General features: G+C 39.5%; 1 protein-coding gene across 2 annotated transcripts in view; it reads right to left on the reverse strand.

Annotated features, from left to right (window-relative positions):
• The window catches only part of PTPRD (protein tyrosine phosphatase receptor type D), a 1,732,979-nt gene that overhangs the window by 624,453 nt on the left and 1,094,261 nt on the right, over positions 1-14,265 (reverse strand). For both annotated transcript variants that reach the window (XM_084628881.1, XM_084628884.1), the window contains one exon: positions 5,718-5,760. The gene's annotated coding sequence lies outside the window, so the exon portion shown is untranslated. The remainder of the gene's footprint in view (positions 1-5,717; positions 5,761-14,265) is intronic.

Genomic DNA, 14,265 nt, shown 5'->3' on the forward strand with positions numbered 1-14,265 from the left:
TCCCCCACCTTTTCTGGTCTCCCTATCCTTCCTGAACAGTTTATACCCATCTGTGACAGTACTCCAGTCATGCGAGCTATCCCACCAAGTCTTTGTTATTCCAATCACATCATAATTCTCTGACTTTGCCAGGACCTCCAGTTCTCCCTGCTTGTTTCCCAGGCTTTGTGCATTTGTATATAGGCACTTGAGATAACCCGCTGATCGCCCCTCATTCTCAGTATGAGGCAGGAGCCCTCCCCTCTCACATGCTCCTGCTCGCGCTTCCTCCCGGTATCCCACTTCCCCACTTACCTCAGGGCTTTGGTCTCTTCCCCCGGTGAACCTAGTTTAAAGCCCTCCTCACTAGGTTAGCCAGCCTGCTGGCGAAGATGCTCTTCCCTCTCTTCGTTAGGTGGAGCCCGTCTCTGCCTAGCACTCCTCCTTCTTGGAACACCATCCCATGGTCAAAGAATCCAAAGCCTTCTCTCTGACACCACCTGCGTAGCCATTCATTGACTTCCATGATTCGATGATCCCTACCCCGGCCTTTTCCTTCCACGGGGAGGATGGACGAGAACACCACTTGCGCCTCATACTCCTTTATCCTCCTTCCCAGAGCCACGTAGTCTGCAGTGATCCGCTCAAAGTCATTCTTGGCAGTATCATTGGTGCCCACGTGGAAAAGCAGGAAGGGGTAGTGGTCCGAGGGCTTGATGAGCCTCGGCAGACTCTCCGTCACATCGCAAACCTTAGCCCCTGGCAAGCAGCAGACTTCTCCGTTTTCCCAATCAGGGCAGCAGATAGATGACTCAGTCCCCCTGAGGAGAGAGTCCCCGACCACCACCACCCATATTTAATAGCATAAATACATAACTGTGCCTTTACTCTTTATCAGTTGTACTCTTTCATAAGCTAAATAAATTGATCATCTTGAGTCTCTCATCATAAAGTGCATTTGCCAGACTTCAAATCATCTTCTCTGAACCTGCTCAATTTTTCAATTTTCTCTTTTCTCTGGTGCTCAGCTATAGTCTCACCAATCCACATTGCAGTATCTCACTGATGAGCAGACCATTGTCATGATAAACTCTAATGTGAACAGGAACTATATACAGAAATTAGGTGACAAACTTTCTGCTCTCTGTGTAGCTTCAGTCTGCAACTGCCCTATCCTGGGCTTCTTTGTGTCTGCTCCCAGCAGGAAGTGTGTCCCAGGAAACCAAAGACTGTATTTGTATATAGAGTGTACAGGAAGTCTACACTTCCTGGAGAACTTATTCCACAGCACATCTTCCCATTTTAGATCCCTTTTTAATATGCCCTGAGTAATTTAATAGTGTTTTTGTTTAAATTATCAAACTATTACAAATACACTAACTGACTTAACTGTTCAGTTTGCTTAAACACAATGCTAACAAGTCTTGATCAGTCTTTCAGGGTGTTTCAGCAATCTTCCTAGTCTGCTGTATTGCAAGCCCCCTTTAGTCAAATTTCTTTATTGTAATATTTTTTTTATTGTACTTTCCTAGTCTTTTCCTCACTATCACAGACTCCTTAATCATCCTTTGTTTTTGTCTTATATCTAGTAATTGAGCATTTATAGGTCTATAGTAGAGGAGTTCAGGAGGTGACTTTCCATATTGCAGTGGTTATCTCTATAGTTGAGCAGTGCTAAATGTGTATCTTCTCTTGCATCTATTGCTTTTTTGTGCAAGTTCTTCACTATATGTACTCCATATTCAGCTAATCCATTGGCTCTAATATATATGGGAAGATATAAAGTGGTGAGCTAGAGCCAGTTCGCGCGAACCTGTTGTTAAATTTAGAAGCCGGTTCTTAAAGGGGTGGGCAAACTGCGGCCCGTGGGACCATCCTGCCCGGGGAGGCTCCCTTGTGAATTTTTACTTACTTAGCAGGACTGCGAGCCTTCGACAGCACTTCGACGGGGGGTCCTTCACTCGCTCTGAGCCTTCGTTGGCATTCAGTGCCGCCAAAGACCCGGAGCGACTGAAGGAACTGGTTCTTCAGCTTCTGGCAGTTCATCACTGAAGATATATATGTCTCATGTCATGACGAATGTCACACATGTTAGCAAAGTTCAGGAATTCCCTATTCTTGAACAGTGGTTGTTGTCAGTTATTACTCTTCTTGGAATTCCATGCCATGCAAATACAGATTTAATGTGCCTGACAACTGTTGCTGCTGTGGTATATTCAAGTGAGATTACTTCTGGGAAATTAGTGAAGTAGTCCATTATAACGTGGTCTTATGATCATGTCTTCCCAAGTTGAACTTGTCAGTTCCAACTTTGTCCCATAGAACTCCAAGTTGATTGCATGGTAACGCTGGTTCCTTCTGCTAAGAATCTCTGTACTTTTGTACACCTGCTCACCATTTACCAGAAAGTTATTATTTCCTCAGCAAGTAATTGCAGATTTTCCATCATTTATGAAAGGCCTCTCATGATAGATGATACAGAATGATAGCAGAATCTCAACAAAGCCTTGCTTTATCATCATACCACACATGGTTATTTTGAAACCCTGATAACATATGCCTAGATTAATACTAGTGCTGCTATCTGATTTATTAATAATTTGTGCTGATTTTCTTCTTTCCTGCTCCCTCTCCAGTAATATGCTGTGTCTTAGCAACCTTTCATTTGCTCTTGGACAATTATAATTTAGTAATTAGAAATAATAGAACCTTTTGACTAGTTAAAATAATGTCTCTGCTCATTTCTTAATTCATGTACAATCCAGACTCCCTATGATTAGGTGATCCTGATTTATCTTTTTCCTTGGACACTTAAATCTAAATATAAAATGAAATCTATCAAAGGCAGGCTGAAGTGAAGACATCCTCTTGTGGCAAAGAAAACCTCATCAAACAGAGAGAATTTTTTCCCCCTGCATAACACGCTGTGCCAGGTGAAAGGAAAGAGGAAAAAAAGTATATTATATAACTGTCAGTTTTTATAACATCATAGGCTTTCATGAAGATTCAATATTCTAAGTGATGTCATAGCTGCCTCAGGAGGATGAATACTTGTATGCTGCATAAGATAGTGATTCATTACTATGATGGCACAGAAATGGAAATGCATTACTTACAGCATCAAGAGCTAACTCAAACTCACTGGGATTTCCGTGATTCCATGTCAACTTGTCTTAGAACTGCTTTTAAGTCTTTTGTTCATGGACGACATCAGAAAATAATGACATCAAAAACACATCGTGAGAGACAGTCTCTGCCCCAAAGATCTTACAGTCTAAATAGACAAGACAAAGGGTAGGGAGGGGAGTCAGAAGCACAGAGAAGTGAAGTGACTTGCCCAGGTCACGCAGCAGGTCAGTAGCAGGGCTGGGATTAGAACCCAGATTTCCTGACTCTCACAATCTGGTGCCCTCTCCACTAAATCTACCTGATTTGTGGCTGTAGACAGGTAGTTAGAGTCTTAAATGTTGGCAATGTATTCTCAGTTGAGACAGAACATTTCAAGGTTGTTTTAAAAGTCTTTGTTTTTTAAGATGTTCAATTATGTCAGATTTTAACCTATAAGTCAAAAAGGGCAGGTCCTCGTGTCCTGTCCGAAACGTCCATATCCCCAGTCCCCACTCCCCACCTCCCTCCAGAAGGGGAAGAAAAAAATCTTCTCAGACATAAGGACTATTTGTATTAAATATTTTTTAAGTGTGTGCACAGGATTTATTCCAACATAGATTATGAGGACTGTATTTTCTCGTTCAAAAGCATGCCGATATATAACCATCAGTTGAAATAGGATCACATAGGCACATCCCAGTTAAATTAACTACAGATATCAGAGTAGTAGCTGTGTTAGTCTGTATCCGCAAAAAGGAAAGGAGGACTTGTGGCACCTTAGAGACTAACCAATTTATTTGAGCATAAGCTTTCAGTTTATGCTCAAATAAATTTGTTAGTCTCTAAGGTGCCACAAGTACTCCTTTTCTTCTAACCACAGGTAGTAATCTAAAATCTTTGACCCTTTCCTAACTCTCTCTTGTATTTGTAAGTCCCATTTTTATTGCTACTCTCCCCACCACCCATCTTGCTCAATGTGGATTTGTTTGCCTGCTCAGTTTACTCTGCTCTCTATTTCATTCTATACAGAGATACCAGCAAAGAATGGTTGGAGAGAGGAGCCTGCCACCAGTGGCTTCTCACCTGCTAAACAAAGCAGCCTCCAGTGATGGCAAGAAAACATTATTAAAATGCTGTCAACATGCAGGCTGATTTTAAAAACTGAGGAAACCCTGGTTGAAATGGGACTCCGAACAATTATACCTAAATATGGCACCAGTTTTGACTTTAGAGTTTCCATTTATTGCAACATGTAGGAAATATAAAAACTAACTTTAAATAATATAAAAAGAAAAGGAGTAGTTGTGGCACCTTAGCGACTAACCAATTTATTTGAGCATAAGCTTTCGTGAGCTACAGCTCACTTCATCGGTAGCTCACAAAAGCTTATGCTCAAATAAATGTATTAGTCTCTAAGGTGCCACAAGTCCTTCTTTTCTTTTTGCGAATATAGACTAACATGGCTGCTACTCTGAAACCTTTAAATAATATAATTCTTACTGGCCTAACAGAGAAATAGAAACAAACAACTGAGAGACCATCCTTCACCATATGCCTGGCTTGTACATTTTGTAGCCTGACTGGCAAATGGTAAATCACTGTTCACATCTTAGGTAAATCCAAATAAGACAGGTTTCAGAGTAACAGCCGTGTTAGTCTGTATTCGCAAAAAAGAAAAGGAGTACTTGTGGCACCTTAGAGACTAACCAATTTATTTGAGCATGAGCTTTCGTGAGCTACAGCTCACTTCATTGGATGCTGCATCCAATGAAGTGAGCTGTAGCTCACGAAAGCTCATGCTCAAATAAATTGGTTAGTCTCTAAGGTGCCACAAGTACTCCTTTTCTTTTTTTCCAAATAAGACAGGTATCATGCATTGCAGATTAAAAGCTATCCATGTACACATACAATAATTAATACTTCACTTCATTGATTTGAGTTGCTGTTTAGTTTTAACATGCTGCTGTAATCGGATATATTCTCATTAAGGACTTAATCCAATTCCTATTCAAGTCAATGGAAGGAGACAGGAAAGGGAGTTGAATGAGGCTCAAAGTGTTTGATAATCAGATTTCTTCACAACTGAAATACAGAATTGTCTTTAAAAGAATGTAAGAATTTACATGTAAACTTTCAAGTAGGTGTGATATGCAGAACACATGTTTACAAGAACCCATGAAGTGTTTTGCTGGTTTACTGAATCTGACACCAAACAGAAAAGTTATAAAGGCTCAAAAGCAACCTTTTGTTTGTTTTACTTATTCTACTCACTAACTACATTTCCATTTAATTTGCAGCATACCTGACAAACCCACTTTGGGATTAAGACTCTTGTCCTTTGTTCCAAAAAGCCTGAAAAAATCTAAACTGTGATCTCACTCCTGGCCCCTCCAGACTCCTTTGAACAAGATTTCACTGCAAAAGCCACCGCTCCAAACAATGTGCTGTTTCCCACTACAGGAATCTTAAAAATAATACTCTTTCCAACAACTGCTAGAGGATGTCAAGTACAAGACAAATTTTAGATTTACACCAAGAAATCCATGCCAAAAATTAGTGATATTCCCCTTAAGAAAAAAGTTGAACTGTAACCATAAACACTTTGAAATACAGCATACGTAAAATCTTACTTTGGTTTCTTCAGAATCTGCTGATGTCCACCGGACTTCTCACCTAAGGAAAAAAGACAGAATGATCAAGTTTTGGGAAATGCCTAATATATTTTCCATTAGAGAGTTTCTAAAAGAAGGTCAAGAACAAGCAACAACATTTTTATATTTTACCTTGAATCTCAGCTGCCCACTGAATGCATCCGATGAAGTGAGCTGTAGCTCACGAAAGCTTATGCTCAAATAAATTTGTTAGTCTCTAAGGTGCCACAAGTACTTCTTTTCTTTTTGCGAATACAGACTAACACGGCTGCTACTCTGAAACAGTACATGTTAGTCATTCAGTATCTAACAGTAAAGGATACTGACTGATGTTTTTACAGTGTGCGTAGAAGAAAAGGTATTTTCATTCATTTATATAAAGCAGACAACTATTTGGGTTACAAATAAAACAAAGTCTGACATATAAAAGAGAAAACAAAATCCTCTGTAATGAATTACCATCACCTTCTACATGTTAGTCTATGAAGAGAGACATAATACCTGCTTTATATGCATGATATTACATACTCCAGACTAGCAGGTAAGGATAATCTGTGTGTACTCTTTGGACTCAATCAACAACAATTTTTATGATCTTTTGGGAAATACAGGTCTGACTGTGTACATAGTCCTGAGCATTAAGGACCTGACCCAGTGCCCAGTGAAGTTAATACAAAGCCTCTTGTTAACTCCAATGGACTTTGGATCAGGCTCTAAGAGAAGGATTAATATTAAAAAAGGTACATTTCATTCTCACTGACCAAATGTATTCATTTCCAATGTATACTACAGATGACAGACTCTACATTCAGAGGCAAAGTTCCTTCAACTTAAATTCCTCTTTTGTGAACAGTAGCTACAGTCTTTAAAATCAGTCTCCTTTAAAACAAAAACATTACAAAGAAAAGAAATACAAAAGCATTGACCTAAACTTTTCAGCAGAGGAATGGACATGAGAAGCGCTCAGATATTATTGTACTAATTATAGAGCAACTACTGGAGCTGACTGGAAATTTTTCAATGAATAGATTTTACTGATAGAAAAAATTTCTTGTGCTCACATTTTTGCCAAAAATACTGACATTTTCCCAGCCAGGCTTAAAATGTCCCTAGAGAGAGAGGTAAGTTGTGATCATTAGTGGTACACTCAGAAACTTACACAGTTCTGAACCACCTTTGATTAATCAAATCCAATTTTTTTTCCTGCAAATTTTGTAAGGCACAAATACACACTGAACTGTCAACAGTAAATAATATTTGGATAGTACCGTGAATGTCATGCTAACTAAACACATGGGGAAGGCTCTCTAAAGCTGATGCAGTGAGGTGTAACTTGTAACACTGCAAGGACTGAGTCCAACGTAGGGTAGGCAGTACTCTATAATAGTGCCTCCGTCCTTCCAAGACCCTGCCAACAGGAGCAGATTTAACTCCAGTAATGCAAACCCCAAGCATTCAAATATGAGTCAGGCCTCCAAAAGTCTTGAGGTTGGCTTTAAAATAGTGAGTTTAAAAACAAACAAAAATAATAGATTTTAGGCTCTCCCCTTCTTCCCCCGGAAACCATTTCCGAGCCTTTAGGGTGCCCTTGGGTCATGTTCTCAAGTTTTTTTCTCAGAAACCATAAGGGTTAGTAAGATGTGGTCTTTGTTTGTTTGTTTGTTTGTTTTTTTAAATAAAAGCTGAGATTCTCATGTAATGACTAGACTTCAGGAACTGGGGCTTTAAGACAAACTCCAAATATCATGAGACTCACAATAAAATTGAAAGAGTTGACAAAAGTGTAACTCCCGTCAGGGGCTCCACAAAAACGCCAGAGGAAGAAGTTGCTGCAAAGAGAAGCAGGGCACTCCCTGGCAAAAAACCCTTCTTGATCATCCTTGGATCAGGCTGCCCTGCCCATCACCCAAAGCATGGGAGGCTATGGCTAGTTTCTACAGTTACATTTTCCTCTCCAGTGCATTTTCTGCTACTGGAGCCCTGCCTAGAGCGTGGGAACATGGGTATGCCCAATGGGACCACTCTGAGCCTGCTACCAGTATGCACTGCCTCTTTCGTGACCCCATCAACAGCACTGGCCAATCAGGGGGATTAGCAGCAGCAGGACGAGTCACTGCCACAGCCAGTCATTTCTCATTCAGGATGAGGGCTGGTACGAGCAGGAGGAGAAATGGGAGGGGGATGCTCAGGAGGGAAAGGTCCAAGGAGCTGTTTCTGCAGCAGCAGCCGAGGGCCAGAGGCCTAAAGAGATCAGGAACATCACTCCACCCCAGGAAGCCAGCAGGACTGGTAGCAGCCATCCAGGAGGAGAGGCAGCCCAGGAAGAGGAGAGTGCACCCCAGCATTGAGTGCATTAAAATACATACATTTTGCTTGAAAAGAGACCACTTAAAAAGTGCTGGTCTTAGGGGAAATTTTCACAAGAAACGTTTGAGTTGTGAATTCGTATAAAAATTAAGAGACAAAAAATTAAACACCATTTCTGAGAAGTTTTGCATATTATCTGTTCAGCATATGGTAACGTGGCTTTTGATTTCACTGCTGTTTCCCCTCATTCCCCAGCTGCACTACTCTAATAAGTAATAAATAATAATAATTTCTATTTAACTACAAAACAATTGGGAGTTTGTGAACATATTACTGCTCTAGCTGTTCCTTTCAACACTATGTCTCCACATCTGCCTCACTAGTAATTCTTCAGGGAAAAAGCTAAGGGTCTGACCCTGAAAGGACTTACATGCCTGAGTAATTTTACCCATGTAAATAGTCCCACTGAAGTCCTGCTCACAAGATCAGAGGCATTAAATAGCCATGAATTAACTTTTTCCAGTAAGCATGCTAGCGGTAGGGGAACTCAGCTTATGTGAACTGCAGCCTAATTTGGGGTAGGTATTTCCACAACAACTAAGAGAGGAATTAAAGACAGTGATATTTTTAGAAAAAAAATAATTAAATATGAAAAGAAGCTGCTGTTGCTCAAATAAAATATTTAATGGGCTGGCTGTGGATACAATCTTTATTATGTTCAGAAGCTAAACATTTATCAATATAAATCAAGAATGGTCTTTCTTTAGATAAAATGGGTAAACAATTTTGCACTGCTTCCTGCACAGCTGTATCTTCTATAGTGCCTGCCACTGTAATATCTAATTATCTAACTTCCGCTGCCCTTGGGGACCTCTGCAGCTGTAGAGAACGGGTCAAGATTTGCCCCTTTTATACATATTTTGGCTTATGTTCTTTCAATAAAAGTAACATCATCTAATTTGTTTTCTGGATATTCTCAAGTATTTCTCTCTCCTTCATGCATATTTATCCTCCTCTCTACTCACCAACACCCACCATTCTAAAAATCCTGGAGTCATTGTACTTATTTTACACTGTAGTCATGTCTGCTTCACTTCCACCCAGTCCTCTCTCTTTCATGCTCCCACACAGTCTCCTTCTTCCTACTCAATCTTGCAGCTCCCCGTTTTTGGAACAATTTCCCTCTTCCTTAGCACCAAGAGACCTGCCTCCTCTGAACATACACTTCTTTCACGCAGCCTTTCAGTGAGGACCTCACTCGTGAGCCACTCTGCTCCCATTTTTTCATTTGATGTTTCTTGCTTGTATTATAGTCATGTTTGTTATGGTCCAATCATACAGTTTACAGAGGCAAAAATTCCTATTAAAAGACAAAGGGCCAAATTCAGCCCTGGCCACAACTGGCTGCAGCTCCATTAACTTCAATAGAATTGCACCTGCTTAATCTAGATCTGAATTGGGCCCACTGATTTTCAGTGGGCAATTTTGACCAAGTCAGAATGAAGGACTGCAGAATTGGGCCCTTAGATTTCAAAATAGCTGGGTCAGAGAACTTTTAACATTTCTGCAAAGCACATTGTTCACTTAAGGTGAAATTCACCACACGCCGAGGGCCAACACAAGGCCTATGCACCACTTACTTCCCACTCAACACTTCAGTCCTGGAAATATTTATGAACATTCTTAACATCATGCACATCAGCAGGCTGACCTCAATGGGGCTCCTTAAATGTGTAAAGTTAAGCACTGGCATGAATATCTGGAAGATTCTCGCTGAAGTCCTCAGGATAGGCTTTGTGATGGCTCTCTCTGCTGCGATGAATTTTACCCTTACGATGCACTTTGAATGATTAAGTATAATAATACCTCTTCAGGAAAAAGTATCTAAGATTGATCTTAGTGTAGCTGAGGCTTGATCAGTGACATGTAAATCCTTAAATCCCCCCTCTTTATTTTGCTTTCCATCTCTCACTGTGTCACATTACAGCACTTAGTTTCTGGGTTTGTTTCACTGCAACTAATAACTTTACTGGGGAGCGTGACAAGACTGTTCCATTTAGTCTGTGCTCCCTATTTCGCTTCATTTTTCCCAAACGTATTACTTTCCATTTTTTCATATCAGATTGTATTTCCATTTCTTGGTCCAGGTTCCTAAGAGATCTGTATCCCTCTGGATCTAGTTATAGTGTTAGCCATTCTATGTCTTACTTCCAATGTAATGAGCCTCATCCAGATCTGTACCTAACCAAGAGAGATCCCCAGAACCATTTACTGCCTGCTCCCTTCCAGCTAAAGGGGAAAAAAATGAAGAAAAAAAAATCAACAAAAATGTGCACCCTGTTTTTAATCCTCTTCTCTAACCAAAAGGTTATAATGATGATGATGATATTACAACTTAACTCTTCATCTTTCTTATGGAAACTCATTAAATGCTTTTTGAAAACCTAAACCTGTATGATCCAATGTCATTTCCTCCTTCTGTGATGGCAATGATACGGTCTGTTCCAAAACCTGTTGAATTTAATGGAAGACTCCTATTAGATTCAAGTGGGCTTTGGCTTGGGCTCTTAATGAACAAAAATAGTTAATTAAGCAAGAGTTTACTATCATAGATCTATGGTGAAAGTCTCCATCCCAAATGGTATCTTTCCTTTTCTTCCCTTATTAAAGCCTAAAAACTGTACCCAGTTGTTTTCCCTAAAGTGATAAATCATGTTTCCTCTAATATTGTTTCAAATACTTTTCCCCAAAAGAAACAAATAGACTACAGTATTAATACCATGTCTCAATTATTTTCTGTATAATAGTACTACAGTATGTTTGCCATTTCCAGTCTTTAAGGAAATTGTCCATTCCTCAAAAACCAATGTAGCAATGATCTAGAACATCACTGATTTCCTTCAATATATCGCTGTTTAATTTACTTTCTCTTGACACTAGAAAATGCTCTAACCCTGAATGGTTGTCCAGTGGGATAAGGGGATTGTGAAATTCCCTGTTCCTTGAGTACCGTTGCAAAAGGACTAAGCTAAAATTGCAGTCTGTGTCCTCAGAACCTAAGTTAAATACAATGATAGCATACAGAGAATGCCGAAGGAGGTTGTTTATAGTCACAGGAGCTGGCCAGCAGGCTTTGAAATCTATTATTTTTTTCAGGAAACCCTGAGGGCTGATTTCAAAATATATTGGCTGGCTCTCCTGATTATCCAAACTTTTTGGATGTCACCTGGACATTTTGATAATTGCGGTTCTAGCATAGGAGATGTTTGTGTACACACACACACAAAAAGAGAGAGATGTGCTACATTATTACATATGAAATCACACTTTGGGATGAGATACAGAATTTATTTTCCTAATGTAGGGTTTGAGCCACCTTCTGTTATTGTGAACAGCATAACTCACATTATCTTAATGGGAATAGAATAAGACTCATAGGATGCGGAAATATGAGAAGCTGAAGTACACTAATACAAGTAAGTCATGTATATCACCCTAGGTTGTGATGTGTTCTTATTCAAACAATCATGCCACTTTTAATTAAAAAAGAATTTAGAAGATTTTAGTGCTGCTACTTATTGTTTCTATGAGACTATATCATGATCAAGAGGACCTTGTTTTTAATAAACTGAAAATGAGTCTAGTCAAGTAGAAATGACTGTGTGGGAAATGAAGACATTTCAAAGCACACCCATGATAGCAATAAGTAATGTCCTTTGTGTCTGGGTGATGATGCAGAAAGGATACGTATAAATGACGGCAGGTACAGAAAAGAATGTGTACCCCTTTTTATCTGTATATGCAATATAAAAGTAATAATTTTATATAGTATTTCAAAAAGAGACAAACATTAGCCTTTTAAGAGGGAGGGAGCGTGTGTGTGCATGTGTGTAGTGGAATAAGTCCAAGTCACAAAGTCTGGATTGGCATATGAACTTTTCCTAAATTTTGTGGTTTTCAGATACTTGGTTTTGTTTCAGGTCCATTTCCAGTAGAGCTGGGTGAATTTTTCAGGGAGAATAGTCTATTCAGAAAATAATGCAGTTTTGGTCAACCCTAAACTATTCACCAATTTAACATGAATAATTTCAACCATTCACAATATGGCCAGAGCAGGAGGTGATGGTGGCGTCGTTTCCCTCACTTATAACCTTTAAGCTGGTCATTAGGGCTCTCAGTTGGGGGATGTGACAAATCCAATTTTGAATGACCTCTCTGGAACAGACCCAAAAGGGACTTTTTCGATTCCCAGAAAATTCCCCAAACTTTCGGATTTGGGGTTCTACCTAAAAGCCCAACCCTTCCCCCATTTTTAACTGCTTCTGAATCAAAAGATCAGTTATTCGTCCAGCTCTAACCTGTAGAGCACAGTTTCTCTCTCTAATGTGTGCGCGTGTTAAATTTTTAATTTCCCCTGTTAAAAGAGCATTAAAGGTTGCATAGAGTGAATTAAGCACTAACAATTGAAGAAATGCCAAAGTTAAACTGCAACACACAACCTTAACCACATCCCTTTGTGCATACACATTAACAGTGTTAAGGAAATAGATGATGACCAAGAAACAAAACAAAACACAAAGTCAAATATGAAACTGACAAGGCAGGTGTTAAATGTCACTGCTCAAGTAATTCTGTGTCTGCTCTTTTTATCCCCTGTCCTATAATTCATGTGTATATTATCTCTTTCGATTTCTTGTTCATATATTTATCTGTAAAGCACCTCTCTCTCATACGCACTTTCATACAAGACTCTTTATAGGAGTATTTTAAATAGTTTTTAATTGAGATTTCTGAGGGATTTTTTTTAACAGAAAAAATAAATTCCACAATCTGGAGCTGTTTGGCTAGATTCCAGTGGAATACCAGGTTGTACCAAGTGATGACAAAGTGTGGAAAGGGCTCCAGTGTAGCCCTGACACACTGAGTACCCACCTCGACTACATGAATGCTGCTGTAATTTGTGTTGGCTGCCCACAACCCCAAAGGGCTGCTCTGTCAGCTTGCATCATGGAAGCATAGGGACTCCCTGGCTGTGCCCTCTTAACCTTGGCTACAACTCCTGCCACAGCAGGCAGAAGGAGTAGGGGTGAGGACCTGAGGGTGGCAAACGAACAGCTATAGAGGCTTTCCACTCCAAGAAATTTCCTGCACAAAGGGATTCCTCCTGTGCCTGATTAAACTGATTTTAGGGCAGCTTTGCCCCACTGGAATTGTGCAATGTCGCCCCTCACAGGATCTGGCCCTAACAGAGTAATATGCAAATAAAATGAAGCAAATTCTGAAAGCTAAATTGTGCCTCTCTCTTAGTGAAATCAATGGGGGTTATATTTATGTATGTATTTGAGGAAAGAATCTAATTCAAGTTGTCTTAATTAGCTCACATGTAAAAGAGACAAGCTTTTGAACTTTGCAGAGCTCTTCTTCAGGTCACTTTGTCTCTCTCACCAATAGAAGTTCATCCAATAAAAGATATTATCTCACCCACCTTGTCTCTCTCATATCATGGGACCAACACAGCCATAGCAAGACCGAAAACAATGTGCATAAGAGACACTGCTGCCCTAAAATATAGGATCTGACATTCTAACTTTTAAAAACTCTCAAGTCATGATATTCTCCCATTTATTTAAATTACTACTATGGAGTACTGAGCTGAACTGTTTGTCTTAAACTACAACATTGAAAAAAGATGTATTGTGTTAAACATAACAAGGGAATCCTCCTAATTCACGAGACGTAATTTTGAGCTGGAAAATATGATTAAACTTGTATTGAGAGTTGCTAGGGAATGAAATGAGACGGTTGCTAAGGTAAAACACTATCTGAAAATGCCTGACACATTCTCTCCAAAGGTTTTTATAGTTTGATCTTCCATTTTTGGCTTTGTGTTACCAGAAACTAAAAATTACATCAGCAGTGGGTATGCATACATACTGTTGCTAAGGATTGATGCAGTTGCCAGGTGAAAATGGCCTCCATTAGCCTGCCACAAATATCTAAATATGTTGATAGGAGTGGGCTGTTAAGGAGATAGTCTTGGAAAATTGAGTGACCTATTATTTCTCAACTGCCATCTAACAATAAATCAACTGGAGTATTCGTTGCTCATTCATTTTATACACACAAACTAGTTTTGGTGTTTTGTCTAGCCTACAACCCAATAAAGTACAGATGAAGTGAGTGTCTAACATAATGATGATAATTTAAATAAATGTCGTGC

The sequence above is a fragment of the Lepidochelys olivacea genome (genome assembly GCF_965140295.1).
Source record: "Lepidochelys olivacea isolate rLepOli2 genome assembly, chromosome: 5".
NCBI classification, from domain to species: domain Eukaryota; kingdom Metazoa; phylum Chordata; order Testudines; family Cheloniidae; genus Lepidochelys; species Lepidochelys olivacea.